The sequence below is a fragment of the Empidonax traillii genome, unplaced genomic scaffold, assembly GCF_003031625.1.
Source record: "Empidonax traillii isolate 1590-97213 ecotype Southwest subspecies unplaced genomic scaffold, ASM303162v1 scaffold72:size2462915, whole genome shotgun sequence".
In the NCBI taxonomy this organism is placed as follows: Eukaryota; Metazoa; Chordata; class Aves; order Passeriformes; family Tyrannidae; genus Empidonax; species Empidonax traillii.
In genome coordinates, this window is record NW_020955265.1 from 63,543 (window position 1) to 78,950 (window position 15,408).

Sequence of the window (15,408 nt, forward strand, 5' to 3'; positions counted from 1 at the left end):
AACTGCTCAAAAACAAAGCAAGTGAGTAATCCCAGAAGCAGAAAACAGTGTCACTCTTTACATGTTTTATTGCTGACTGGAATTCAATGGACTTGTCAGACTCCAGCTAATAAATAGGAATGATTACAGAGTAGCTGTCCATAGCAGGGCTGTCAGACATAAAGAGACCAGGGAGACCAGGCCTGTTAAGCAGTGCCTTTACAACACTGACAGAAAGAGGACATTTTTTAAAGAAAGTGATTCTTTAGTTAGATGTATGTTCAAAATCTACAGCCAGAGTTAATTATTCTGTCTGACTTTGAATATTATTCAGATGCCTGGCTGATCAGTCAGCCTGCTAGACTACTATCAGTGATCTATGGGCAGTATAAATGGGTTATCAGCTCTTCTACCACTGAAGAAAGTTGTTGGATTGATTAGTGCCAGAGACAGGCTCTCTAAATGCAACAGTTCTCAACTTTTTACAGATTGTGACCCCAAGTCACAAAAAGAGGGGAATTTAAGGATTCTTCTTCTCTGATTCTAATAAAAGAAGGGCGTTTCTTGCACATGTGTATATATCCCTACAGACTCACCACATCCAGGAGATTGATTTTACTGTTATTTACTTGTTGAATGGATTAAGCATCTGCAGCACTGCAAACATCATCTACTTCGCATCCATTTACAGTGAAGTCCTCCATGGCTTTGTAAGCCAGTGATCTATAAATTGGCCTTGCTGCAGGCTTTTGCACCTCCCAGTCTGAAAGTGGCCTCTTCAGCCATTTGCTTTCTTCTAGGATACTGTAAATCTGCTCTTCTCTTTGGAATAGATACATCATCCTTGCTGATTTGGGGCAAGAGGAGAAAGACGGTTCATATATTAAAAAAAAAAAAAAAGTTTTAGCAATGTTTATGTAATTAGGTTGTCTGATCATAAAATTAATATAAAATAATTTGATTTTCATGACCAGCTAGCTGCACACTCCAATTTTACATGATAAGAGATCTTTGCAGTGTGGACAAGTACAATTACTATAAATTTTTTAGTTCTATTGATCAGTACAAGTAAAAACAATCAAGTCAGTTCTGCCAAATCCTCCCCTTCATGTACTTCTGGAGAGGTAGGCAGCAATGTGCTGTTGCATAGCACTACACTAAACATCTGTGCAAATTTGTAAATGTAAATACATTGCAAAACAACAGATTTTCTCAGTAATAAGTGGCAATGGCAAAAAGAATACTTTATCTTCTAGCTGAAAAGTTCATTATAGGCCATCCACGTCTTTTTTTCCCCATCTTTTGTTCACTTTATAAGTGAAATTTGGGATATTTTGGTCAGAGACATTGCCATGCCATTTATTCCGGTCTACTGCCTCTCCCCACAATTTCCATGTTTGAAGAAATTTTCCTTCAGGAAAGGTCATTTTTCCCATTTGTGAGCCAGAAACACAGACTACAGACATCTGGGAGGCAAAGCAGATTGGGGTCAGCTAGTATGAAGGGGGAGAGTTGGCACAGGAAGGGTTCTACTCTTCCCTGTTCCTCTTCCCAGCTGAAGTTTTTATAGAGTAGTGGGGAACATCTTGTAACAGCATATAGAGCTTATCTATCCCCTCTGTATAAGAGGGGATAGACCTTGGGGAGACTTTGTTCTTGCTGACCACGGCATCATTACCAAGAGCACATTTCCTTCTCCTCACTGGCTCTTGACTCCCATGGAGCAGCTTTGGGTAGACTCCTAGGTGTACCTTTATTGTTTGGGAGCAAAGAGTATGGCAGCAAGCTACAATTTTGAAACTTTTAACTTTGTAACTCCCCTTCCCAAATTTCATTGTAACTTCGGTGGTACTGGATTTGGGATGGTATAACTCAGGGCTCTTTATGCTAGTTGTGGAAGTACATAGAGTTGTTCTAGGTGGTGTTGAAATTCTGTATTTTGGATGTGTACTATCTCACACAAGAAAATGGGACAGATGTTGATCTATTTTAACCAGGTACATTCTCTCTGAAGCACTTCTCAGAGCACCTGTTCTACATACTTTAAACAAATCACAAGGGAGACGAGAATAATATTATTCTTTGACTTAACTCCTAACCCAGTTTTTAACGAGCTATACATTAAATTGATATTTATGTTACTATGCCGAAAAATGGGAGATTTTTCTGCTTAAACATATCAATAGATCTAGAGCTGACAGCAGCAAAACCCCTATATCAGATCAAATCAAGGGTAAAAATGGAGTTTTGACTGGAAAATTTCACAGTGATTTTCTTTCCCCTCCTCCCTACAAGTTTTCAAATGATACTATGCAACAGACATTTCACAGTTGACTGGACAATAAATAACCTTTTCAACTGAGTTAAGTCTGATGCAAGAGAAAAAGGAGAGCTGTGAGAAAAGATGCCTCTTGTGTTTATTCTAAAATGATGCTCCAAGGAGTTAAACAAACTTAGAAATTCAGAGCTCACCAATATCTGGTTTATATCAATAGAAACCAAAAGCTTAGGGCAGCCTGGTTAGATCATTACTCTGTGTCTGAGTGCCTGTGTGTCTTAACTTCTCCTGACATTACCTGAGAGATTACCAGACTGGAAGATGCTCGTGTTTCTTCAAACACCCCCCCCACACACACACACACCCCAACATGAGGTGTATTCTTCATCTGCTTAGCCCCCACACCCCATTCAGTGCCAGCTGAGTGAGCAGTGCCATCTCTTATGGTCAGTCAGGCCACCTAACTTAGATAACTACAACTTCCACTAAGAATATAGCAGATTTTTCAGAAATACTGAGTCCTAATATGTACTCACCTGTCTTGTCTGCATACCTTTCTTCTGAGCACGGGTACCGTATGGGAGGGCAATGCTCCTTTCTCATAGCAGTGGTCACAGTGCTCTCACAGGCAGTGGGATGCCTTAAACTCTGAGTCCACTCAGCTGCACAAGGACCAAATTTCTCTTTTCATCTTGCAGAAGTAACAGAGTGGCAGGGCCATACTGTATCCAGCTTGAGAGTATCTCTTCTTCCTTCTATTGAAGATGAACCACAGGAAACAGCAGCAAGAGATGTGTGAATTTAGCTGAATAGTTAGTTACTTGACTGTGAAGGGAGGAAGCTGGGGTTAAAACCTATTTCTTGGGAGAGTATGAATTTTTCTTAACTTTGTCAGCAGACTAGTTGCGGGTTAAAGAAAATGCAGAACAGATCCGGGAAAATGGGCTAGGCCTTTCCACCCTCTCCCTCCAAGATGAGTGCCCTAATCAGTAGCTTGATAGGAATCGTATTCCTTGTTGTCTTTTCTCTGTCGGTCTTTGTAGCTCTTGCATGCCTGGCTGCACTATGGCTCACTTTCAAGAGGGAGAAGGAGGAATGCTCTTCTTCACCAGCATACCCTATGATCTGGTGGGTCAGAGCACTTTTTAGAGAGTGAGTGGGCTTAATCCCTCTTAGGCCCATCAGTCCCTTTTGCTTTCTGCTTTAATTCTTTGCTGGCCAAAAGCAGATATCAGCAATACTTCTGACTTCTCTCTAACTCTTCGTGCTTCTCCTAGAGACTTGTGCAGTGTTCAGGTGCAGTAGTCATGCACTAAAATGATTCTGCAGCAGAGCTTTGTATGCCTGTTTCTACAGAGCAAGCACTTTTGGACATAAAGTGCATGCATTTTTGGACAAAAAGATGGAAATGCCCAAGGAGCATTTACAATGGAACAAATGAATCTGGGTTAAATACTGGAAAGAGGATTGGATTAGCTTTTGTGCAAACCTGCTTGTGCCTGTGGGTAAGATTTGAAGAACCTTGATCATCTGCAGAATTTCACAGGCAGTGCTGCTCAGGAGATCATCCTGAAGTACTCCGGTCCTTGGGAGCAGGTGCCACTATTTTAGTCTCTCAGGAACTCACACAAAGAGTTCTTTGCTTCTTTTTGAGACCTGTTTTTGTATGTCGGCACCTTCATACAACTACATATGTGGCTTCTGATTTCCACTACTTTGGTTAATCTTCTTCTTGTTTGAATATTGGCAGGACTTTTGTTCACAACTTTCTTGTTCTTCTTTCCTTGGAAATAAAAATTACAAGTGACCTGTGAATCTTTTGGGTTGTTATATCAATAAAAATGGCTAAATCTGATCCTGAGTGTTATGATGGATAATATGCTTCTACAGTTCCTGTGTAACTAGTCAGTTAAAAGAAATGCTAAAGCACAGTCCAAAAGTTTTTAACATCTTCTGTCTTAATGTTTACAAAGTTAATACTATAGCTTAGCCAACTATCATCATCTTCTCATGTTACAATATGTTTTAATTTCTGTCTATCTTTGCATAAATGTTTCGGCAGTAATGAGCTTAGGCTGTCCTGAATAAATTAAACATCTTTGTACCTGGAAATCCTTTACAGCTAACTACATTTTAAAGCTGCTTGCAGTTTTTCCCTCCTTCCAGTGTGAATTATTCTTAAGGTGCAGTGATCTGCTGATAGTTAGAGAGAGACACGTAGATGTGTTTCTATGTTCCTGTGTCTTTTTTTTTTTTTTTTTTAAATCACTCTGTACTATTTCTCCTCCTTGTTGCCAGTTCCTTTTCATCTCACTTTTGTCTGCACTTCTTTTCTAAAGATAGATAGATTCACATAACCACAGAGTAGTTTAGGTTGGAAGTGACTTTTAAAAGTCATCTAGTTCCAACCCTGCCTGTTTCAGCATTGCACCACTCTCATTGTAAAAAAATTCATCCGTACATCTAGACTAAATTTACTTTCTTTCAGTTTAAACCCATTGCCCCTTGTTCTGTTTTTGCCTAAAGATCATCAGGAGCAAAAAAACTCTCCAGACAAATTTAGTATAGATAAGACAGCTCTTTTAATGAAGGCCTTCTGACCATGGAGTACAAAAGGCATGTGCCCACATACAGAATTCTTACTAATTATCATGTCTAATGGGGACGTCCAATCCTAAGACCCCTTTTGCCCTCGTAACTGCGCACTGGAGCCCCTCCAAGGGCCTTGAGCCTTCTATTTTGTTTTGTCTACCATACCTCTTGTTATTTTGGCCCAGGTGCACATCCCAATGGAAGCCAGCAGAATGTTCTTGCTAAATATCTATTGCCTTGAAAAGACGTTTGAAAGACAGTTAAACCAGAGCTACAGGAATGTGACACACAAACTGTGAGAAATTTCTCATGTTACTGTGAGAAAGTAATGGTCTAAAGTGAAGGAAAACTCCAGCTACATTAAAATCTACAAAAAGCTAAAAATCTTTAAAATTCTAAGGAATCACTATTGCAACTCCTGCAATGGAACATTGTGTTGTTGTACAGAGGAGAAAATGTGCTGGCCTTGTTGACTTGTAAACTGCTGCAATTTGACTTCTAATATCAAAAAGACGCAATCAGTAAAATCAAAAGGAAAGTTTTCAAAGTTTGACCCCTTTGGAGAGCCTCAAAATCAGTTGATGGAAAGCAAGAAATATCCATTTCCTATAATACATTTTTTCCATTTTCCAAAATATATGTAATTATGGTCAATCCTGTTTAAATTATGCTCTGGAAAAAATTATTTAAATAGTAGAAGATTCCACTGCATTAGGAAAAGCTTATAGATGCATGAGAGAGGATGCTGTGTCTAGCTGCCTAGAAATGTGGTTGAAGTCCAAACTGACCTTGCTGAAGGGATCAGAAATCTCTGCTATCCCTGCTATGTGGTATTTGCATACAGTTGGTCAGGGACATATTTACTAGGGAAGCTTGAAGAGGACAGAAGTGGTGGAGTAACAGTGGCTAAGCTAAAATATTTAGGATGGTGAAGGCAGATACTGAACCTTCTTGGCACCTCTGTGATACAAGGAAGGGTCCATTTCAAACCTGTTTGACTAGAAAAATCCATGGGATTATTCTCTTTTCTGGCCTTCAAAATATTTTTAAGAAAAGTGAATGGGAAATCATGTTTTTCAAACGTATCTGATTTTTATTTCTTCATGAACTATTTTGCCATTTCCCCACCCATTCTCTCCTGAAAGAAAGGAATTTCTCAACCCTTCTCTCATGTTTAGCGTTGAGGTTGAAAAGCCCAAGTGGTGGCATTTTCATTACTAGGCTTAGATCAAATAGATGATTGAAATAGCCTTTTCCTGTCTATATTTAAATAAATAAATGTAGAAAGTACTACTTCAGCTATTTTCAGTCCTACATATATACGGATGTGGCAAAGTAGTAGAGGGAAGACTCTCAGCCAAATGCACGAAGTATGACACTGTTTATGTGGATGATTATGACTAGATTTATTGCTAATACAGTATTTAAATATTGCCAGTGAAGTATATAAGCAGGTCTAAAGGGTTATAATATATGCAGGTTCAGCTAGAAACGTACAGGTTTATACAGCCTTTGGCCTATCAGAATGCACAATTGCAAAGCAAAAAACATCTATGGAGCTAATTCAGGATTTAACCTGTGACCTTTGCGCTTTTACTCACCCATCCAAAAGTGAGTGTTCTCAGTCTTTGGGCTGGATGTACCTTGCAGGTGTCTCTGCCTGGAAATGGGTATGTATGTTTGTATGTGTGAATGCATCTCGAAACTGCCTGCAACCTTGGAAAATTTTGGAAGACCAGTTGGCCCAGTATCCAGCAGCGTTTTATACTCTTTTGCAAGCCAATGTGCACCAAAGCCAATCACAATCATCACAGCTCCCCCACGTCTGGATTGCAGTCATTACCTGAGCATCCAGACAGCTGTTCCTGCAATTACCACCTCTTGTTCTTATCTTAGGATAAATCACACTGCCCAGGAAAGGATGTGTGTGTGTGTGTGCGCGTGGAGGATGCATGTGAAGACTAGACTGTCTTTTATTGTGGTCATACTAGAGCATGAGAAACTGGTTGCAAAGACAAACCACTTACCTGAGTCTTAACAGTACCTCAGTCTTAACAATAGGTTCCTAGGACTGTCACATTCTCAAAGATAAATAGAAATCTTTCTTTTCTTTCTGTCAGGGCCTGGGAGATGAGGCAGGGGAGCTCCTGAAAAGGCTCAAAAGGCTCAAAAGCCAGTACTCAAAAATGTGCACGTGGGTAAATCTAGGCAAAGGAGTGCTACCTGCAAGCTTCTGAATAGCATCTTGCACTTCTGATTCTGAGTCCCAGAGAACAAAGCATTGTCTGACTTTACCGAGGCTTCAAATTTTCACCTATTTACATGTATACTGTGTCTGAGTGAAGGAAAGTGGCTGGGCATGGATGAGAGTTAAGATATGGGAATTCTTAAATGCTTTTTGTTTTCTCCAGGCAGAGATGAGCATGGTGAGGAAACCCATGTTGTCTCTGTGCTATTCTATTCCCAGGCTTGTGCAGCATTTGAAGAAATGTAATTTATATACTACACATGTTGTACCTTTGACTCCAGGTCTAGCCAGTCTAGATAAATCTTGTCATTGCACTCTCAAAGCAGAGCAAGGGAGTGGGGAGATGAGCTATATTTTATGGTACAGCTCATCCCACTGCATGTGAGGTGTTTTGTGGGGTTTTGCCTGAGGAAGAATAGTGTTGTTCCTGCCCCACTGGTGCAGAGAGGCTCACTTGAATATATCAGGCTTTGGTTCAGTACCTTCAAGCTCTTGGATAAACCTCATTGATTTTGGCTAAGAGTATATTTAAGCAGAGGCTAGCTTTTTGTGCTGTGTTGGATTGGTGCTATAAGGAGCACTAAATTACTTGTATTCCTTCCCTTCCTCCTTTTCCAAAGTGGTCAATATTTTATTTTTAGAAAAAACCCAAAGGAAACAATGGCGAGGGGAGAGAGGAAACTGCTCCCAGTGCTAAAATCTTGGTTTAGATGTGGACATAATGATGAGATGTGTGGCCTTTCCCAGCTCAGTAGAATAGTAATTGATTTACCAGGAAATATGATGTTATTACAAATGTGGAGCCTAATTTGGATTGTGTTGCTTGGGAGTTGCCTGGGTGGGGAAGGAAAGTGGGATCCAGCCTTTATTTTTGCTCCTCTTCTTAGCCTTGGGAATACACGTGTTCAAATAACATCTGTCTCGTCCCTTTCGCACGACCTGCTCATCACTGCCATTTGCTGAAGCAGACCAAACACTCTTAGCACAGGGGAGCCCAGACTGCACACTTACTCTGCCCTGTCAGTAGCTACATTTTGGAAGGAAACCGCAGTACAAAAGTGGGATCTCAGGTTCCATGCAGTGTATGCAAAGCAGTTTCATTTAAAATGTCACGTTTACCTTGGCAGAGCCACTCTTTAGTAGGGATTAAGGCTGCAAAAACCACTGAATCATTCTCTCTGTTTCCATCCATGTGCCAGGTCACAAACATAAATTGTAATGTTGGCCCTCATCCGTCATCACATAACACTTTGGCATACTTTTTCATTCCCTGAATATGACTGGAATGAGAAGGTTACTTGGAAAGTCATCTGTCTGAGAAGCTGTCCTGTTATAATTAGTGGGCAATCTTGGATTTCATCTCTGGACGATTATGAAGTGAAAAGGCGGGGGAATGGGATGTGTATGTTAGATTACCAGTGCCTCTGGTAAGCCAATCTGACCATGACTCAAAAGGCAGAAGTGAAAAAAGTTGGGGGAATCAGACAATGCTATATTTTTAAACAAAAAGGTGTAAAGATGATTTCAAACAGCCAAGTTTGGATCTAGATATAAGTTTAAATTTCAAGTAATTCTAAACTTCACAGATATTTAGAGGTAGAAGTTTGATTTGGCTCGCATCTAGTACCAAAGAATCTCTTTTCTTTCTAAAGGCTTCTCAGACATCAGAGTGAATGAAAGGCAGCTCAAGGTGGAGCCACAAAATAAGGGAAAATAGCAGACAACTAGATGGGGATCATAGCTGTAGGTTAATCACATAAAGTTACCAATAATCTTGCAAGTTATCTGAAGTATCTCCTTCCTCTGCGCTTCTTCACATCTGTACTACAAGCTAAGGGCTGTTGTCTTCAGCTGTGCTTCTCTCAACACCTGCAGGCTGTGTACAGTCTAATTTGGTCATATTTTTCAGAGATCTGCAATGGCCAAGCTAAACCACCCTGGTGCAGTAGTAAGGCAAGAAGGACTTTTTTTCATACCACTTATGTTTCTTTCAAATATGTGGAGGACATTATCCTTTCAGCAGCTTTCAGACAGACTGCTAAAAGCAACTTTGTACTTCAAGCTTTTGTGATAAATATGTTCTCTCTCTCCCTCTTTTTTTTTCTTTCCTCAGTCAGGAAATGTGTTAACATTTTTATATGGGCTGTAGCGTGGGATATTAGATGCTCTGAGAGGAAAATGAATGCTTAAGGCTTCCTTCCTCTGTCACTTCATTAATGCCAAGAAGGAGGCTGGATAGTGTTGCTTTAATTATCAGGCTTTTGTTAAAAGAAGTGGTTGGAGCTACCTGATTGCAGTTTTACCCAGCAAAAGAAACACAGAAATTACTTTCTAGAACAGAATATTGCCTCTAGCAAGAGCAGCACTTATAATATATTTGGCTATATGTGTCATACTTCACAATTTTATTCTTGACTCCTGCTGGGAACTGACTTGGGCCTTGAAATGAAGATTGTGTTTCCTGTACTAACTAATTTAACTGCTTGGTCACTTGGTCACTGAGGTTTTTTGCCTCCTCTCTAAGCCTTTGTGTTGTGTAGCTTTGTGTAAGATAGATTTATTTAGATTTTTTTTTGGTAAGACTATAAATAAGAACTTTTGTTTATAGTGTTCTTGATTTTTCATTGCTTGCCCAGTTCTACCTGAACTGCTATCCTTTTGTGTTTTCTATCAGTCTTTTCTCATATGAGGTGATCACAGTGTTTGGCACTGACAGGGCAGTAGTGGTCTGTGTAAATATCTGGTTTCATCCCGGATAATACCTGCAGAATTTCACAGGTGTCCAGTGATGTGTAGATAAGCACGATTTGGCTGCATGACCAGGAATCTCTTTATCCATTGCCATGCTGGATATTGTTAGTGTACATACAAAGGCATTGCTTCATGTGTTGAGTGTATGCCTCTCTGTAAGGTACTTCTATAGCACACTATTCCATGGGAGAGTTTTATTCTGAACCCTGGCAGTGATGACTGGGTTGCTTCCTGAAGTATGAAGCTTTCTATTTACTCTCTTTTAATTCTTACCATCATTATTGCTGTTTTTAATTTATGCAATTCTGATGTGAGTTCCCGTGAGCTCTTCCACAACATTGTTCCAGTTTGTACTGCAAGCTCATATTAGGCAGCAAATTACAAAAGAACGGTTTCTAAATGGGGAGCATTTTGAACAAAAGAAGAAAACTATAATTATTCCAATGAGGATTTGAGCAAGCCATCAGAATTAACAGTGCTGCTTTTCCAAATTTGCCACTGTTTTGATTAGCTTATGCACTTATACAATCCCTGCCGTGGCAGTGACAGTAACTGAATGCCTGTAACCGCAGGCAGAAGGCTATTAGAGCCCATCCACAAAAAAGCAGCTATTTTGGGTTTCTTCTCATCAAAAGCCTACAGTGCCCAAGTGATTCCAGCTAAGTATTTGTTTCTGTGGGATTCTTATCTCTTTCTACCATTCAAAATACTTTTTCTTTGCAGAACAGTTTAAACTTGATCTATTAATAATGTTTATAAAAAGTGTGTTCTTCAACACATTCTTTGGGCAGTGCCAGAAAACAGCCCCTGAAGCAGAAAAACAATCTTAACTATGCTGACCACTTGAGGGAGGTGGTGTGTTGTCTGGAGGGTTGAATCAAAACCAGTATAGTTTCTAGCTTGCAATAGAAATCTCAAAGGTTTAAGTCTTTTGCAGGCAAAAGGGAATACTGGACTTCAGCAGCGGCTGCTTTTCCTCACAAGGCCATTCCCCATGCAATCTATGATAATTCATTTGTGACCAGCCAGTTCCTGCTTTCTGAAGGGCATACAGTTTACAGAATAAAGAAAAATTGTCAGACCAAATAAATGTCTTTGTTCTAATCAGAAACAAATTAGAAAAAGCAAAATCTAAGGAAGGATTCTAAAAGCCAGCAGAAGAAAATGGGAGATTTCAATACCTGTTCAACACATTTTTTAGAATAAGGATGTTTACTGACTGGTCAGAACTTAAGTAAAATTATGAACATAAAATTCTTTATTCCTCTCAGTGAGTTATGTGCAATACTTGGAGACCTGACCTTTTCTCCCTTCCTCTGTCTTCTCTTCCATCCCACGCATGTTTGGCCTGGCGGTGCAGCAGAACTACCAAGGTAAAGACAATACAAATGTGATATGGCATTTTCCCATCTGAAGGACTTGGAGGTGAGCCTAGAATTTTGGAAAAATTAGGAATAAAAACATTTCAGAACTAGTTTCTGATCTGGTGTTTGGGCCTAACTCCTTAAATGAAAATAAAAAAAAACAAAACAAAACAAAACAAAACAAAAACAACCAAAAACCCCTATGCAAAATGAGCAACCAAGTCCCCTTCGTGGGGCACTGCGTTCAGCAGAGTATGGAGGAATGGCAGAAGCCCCACTCATTCTGCATGTCCTCACCAACAGTGGCTGGCTCCACCTCCTCTGAAGAAGGTATTCCAAAGTCTAGAGTAACAATCATCCTAGATTAACAATCATCCTAGAAAACAGAGTTTGAGTGGACTGAAGTGGAAACACTAAAACTGGCTAAAACAGAATAGCAGGTGTTATTTTCTGAGTAGGACAGAAGCTGCTGCATGTCCTTCCTTGGGTTTGTAAGTCCTAGCTTAGTGTTTGGCCTGTCCAGAGTAGGATGATGAGGCTGCTTTATACTCAGCCAGCAGTACTTTATAACTCCCAAGATCTTTCTGTCCTTGTCCACCCAAGCAGTTGTTCCCCGTCGTGCATCTAAAAACTGATTCCTTCTGGCTAAGTGTAGAACTTTGTTGAATACCATCCTGGTTTTTTTCATGCAAACTTCAGTTTTCAGGATCATTCTGAACTTTTCAGCATGTCTGAAGCACTACCCTTCCTATTGTCTGCAGATTTAATAAGGACTTTCTGTTTCCCATCACCTAGACTGTTCATAAAAATACACTTGCTGAAGGAGATTTCCCCCAAACCCTGGTTGACAGAGCTGTTGGCTTGAATCTAAAACATATCCGAGTGTTCTCATAAAGTTTATATCTGCCTACTGTAATTGAGGATATTCAGCATTTAATGTAAACATTTTAATTAGCTGAACTTTCTGAAATATATAGCATAATATCTTCAAGGAAGAGGGTACTGCAAACATGGGTAGAGACCAAATAAGTCCCTCTAATTGTGAATTCTGTTTTCTAATCAGTCTTCCTACCTAAAATACTCTAAATTTGAAAATCCATGCTCAGTAGTTTGAGCTCTGTGGAGGGTTTCTGTCTCTTTCTGTTTATCTGCCACTTTTACTCTGGCCTCAAATGGACCCCAAAAATAAATTACTGTGTGAGTTTGCATATTACTAAGAAGCTGAAGTCTGCTGGGAAGTGAGAGCTCTGAATGACAATTTTGACACAAATAATGTTCACCCTCTGTATTAATAAGAACATGCTGATGAAGTGTCACAAGCAATATGCTGTAGATAAGTAAGTTACAATAGTCTTCTTTTCATCACCAACAAAATCAGTTTCATCCTACACACTTAACTCATGCTGACTGCTAATTTTGACAGAGTCTCTGCTGTCCCACATTTAACTGGAAATATTTTAAGAAGCCACAAAACCTCCTGTTTATTACCTTCTTTCACTTTTTTTTCTGCATCCTGTCTACTTAACTGATACTTTATTCCGTGCAAACTGTTCTACCGGGGCTTGCAGAAGCCCCTTTTCCATATTAATCCAATCAACTATGACTGTTTTGAAGTCCTAAAATGTAATTCTGAAACTACTGAAAAGGGGCTCAGTTATTTTCATATGAAGGAGACAGTAGTAAATTAGACAACTGACAATGAAAAAAACCTCCAAATCAAACCAAAATGTTTGATGATCTTCATACAATATATTAAAAAAAAGGGTGTTAAATATGACTGTTTTAAAATATGCACACTATATATTGCTTTTCAGTTTTGATGAACGCGTACCAAAAAGTTAAAAGATACAGATGAAAAACAGTTAAGTGGCTTGTAAATGGTAACTGCACAGGCAGTACTTCTCAATGAACTGTGTTTTTTAGGGTTTGGTTCTGATTTGTCTAATAGAACCCTTCTTAATTATTGACTTTCATTACTGTTGTAGTATTTCCGGGTGATTGCTACTTTCATTGCTGCTGAATTTATCTGTCAGGGATTTCTTGGGATTTGGTTTATAAAGATGAAGACCAAAGAGTCTGAGCTCACTGCCTACTTAAGAAACAACTACCCTTTGGCAGTCCTGGTAGGTCTAATGGTGAGATAACATACCCCTTTAAGTTAGAAGGTGGTTTTTGGTTGCTGAAGCCCTTTGGTATGTATTAATAGGTCACTGATTAAAATGTTTAGAATCCATTTTTTAGCTAAATTATTGTTTATTACATTAAAAAAAGGCCAACAACAGGAGGTTGTACCTGTGGAGGGTGAAGGCTTTTAGGTGGTTTACATCTTAATTAAAAAGAAACACCAGCAAAAACACCGTAGTCAAGGAATTCTGTTGTAAATATGTCTGGGAGTGGCAATGCATTTTATTATCCACTCTTTTGATTAGCTTGCTCCTTTATACTTCATTGTTGGTGATTAAAACAAAAGTTATATTCACATCTACTCAAGCTAGTAGAGGGAAAACAGAGATAGCAAAAGACTTCCGCTGTGAGCTCCAGTATGGTGAGATTTGTTACACCGAATGCAGGAACACAAGCTATTAAAATGCACTGCAGTGCACACTCTGTTTTCAGGACTGATTGATGACATTTCCATATATAGTTAGGAGTAAGACGTTGCTTTTGAAAATAGAATTAAAACTTTCCCTTTTTAGGAGCAAGAACCACTTTGGCAACACAACCAAACCCAAGCACATTAGTTCTTTTGGTCAAAACATTAACAGGGTACTTTGCTAACAAAATGTTCAGGTCATGATAAGGTCAAAGCATGAACTGTAAGGCTTTTTATGAGCTAAATGTTTTCAAATAGCACTCCAAGTTGAAAGTGCTGAAATTAAAGTTTTTCTCCTGTAAACGGGGTGTTGCTGAGCTGAGTATATGTTGGTTTTTTTCAATTACTCAGCATAAGATGACAGGACTGCAATGACACGCATTCACTGAGCAAAGACAGATGTCACCAGAAACATGGACGGTAGGAGCAATTTAAGGAAAAGTTGATAAAGATGTATTTTGTATCTGTGTTGTCTCTTTCCAACTTGGCAAACGTTTGCCTGTTTTCCAAAATGAAAACTTTGTGAGACAACTTACTGTCTCAATTGTAAACATGAATCCAATAATCTGATCTAATTCGAAAAATAATACCTTTCCCTCTTGTATTCATAATTCTCGATTCAGGTCTAGATTTGCAAATGCGCATGGACATACATTCCCAGCAGGATGTAGGGTGGTAGGAAGGTAGGTGGAACCTCACCACCTGAATTGAAGGTACCCCATGACATTCCCACGAAAAGTGAGATACGATTTTGAATACTGTTTTAATGTGGAAATTATTTCACTTTGCTACTAACTTTTTTAGAGACACAGTAGCACTACGGAGAATGTAGATCATAATAAATATGTAAAGGACCACAATTCGTTGGAGAGGTTGGGCAAAGAAGAACTGTCTGAAATTCAACAAAGGCAAATGCAGAGTCCTGCACTTGGGGAGGAATAACCTTGGGCGCCAGCACAGGGTGGGGGCTAACCTGCTGGAAAGCAGCTCTGTGGAGAAGGATCTCGAGGTCCTGGTGGATGACAAGCTTTCCATGAGAGGAGGTGATCCTGCCCCTCTACTCAGCCCTGGTGAGGCCACATCTGGAGTGCTGTGTCCTGTTCTGGGCTCCTCAGTACCAGAGAGACATGGAGCTCTTCAGGTGGGTCCAGCAGAGGGCAACAAAACTGATCAGGAACTGGAGCACCTCTCTTATGAAGAAAGGCTGAGGGAGCTAGGCCTGTTCAGTCTCAAGAAGAGATGACTTGAGAGGGGACCTCATCAATGTCTACAAGTATCTGAAGGGAGGGTATCAAGAAGATGGAGCCAGCCTCTTCACAGTGGTGCCAAGCAATAAAGAGGCAATGGGCAGAAACTGACGCACAGGAAGTTCCACCTGAATATGAGAAAAAACTTCTTTACTGTGCAGTGACTGAGCACTGGAACAGAAAGGTTGCGGCGTCTCCCTCAGTGGAGATATTAAAGAACTGTCTGGATGCAATCCTGTGCCATGTGCTCTAGAATGACCCTGCTTAAGCAGGAAGGTTGGACCAGATGACCCACTGTGGTCCCTCCCAAGCTGACCCAGTCTGTGATTCTGTGAAAACTTGCATAGTATCTGCAG

At 39.8% G+C, this 15,408-nt stretch overlaps 1 long non-coding RNA gene across 1 annotated transcript; it reads right to left on the reverse strand.

The window, feature by feature from the left end:
* Nucleotides 1–7,981: 7,981 nt before the first annotated feature.
* LOC114055916 lies at nt 7,982–14,837 on the reverse strand. The gene is made up of 3 exons (XR_003570864.1): nt 14,734–14,837; nt 10,122–10,201; nt 7,982–8,367 (listed from the first exon to the last, which is right to left on the reverse strand). It is a non-coding gene; the product is annotated as an uncharacterized LOC114055916 (long non-coding RNA).
* Nucleotides 14,838–15,408: the final 571 nt, after the last annotated feature.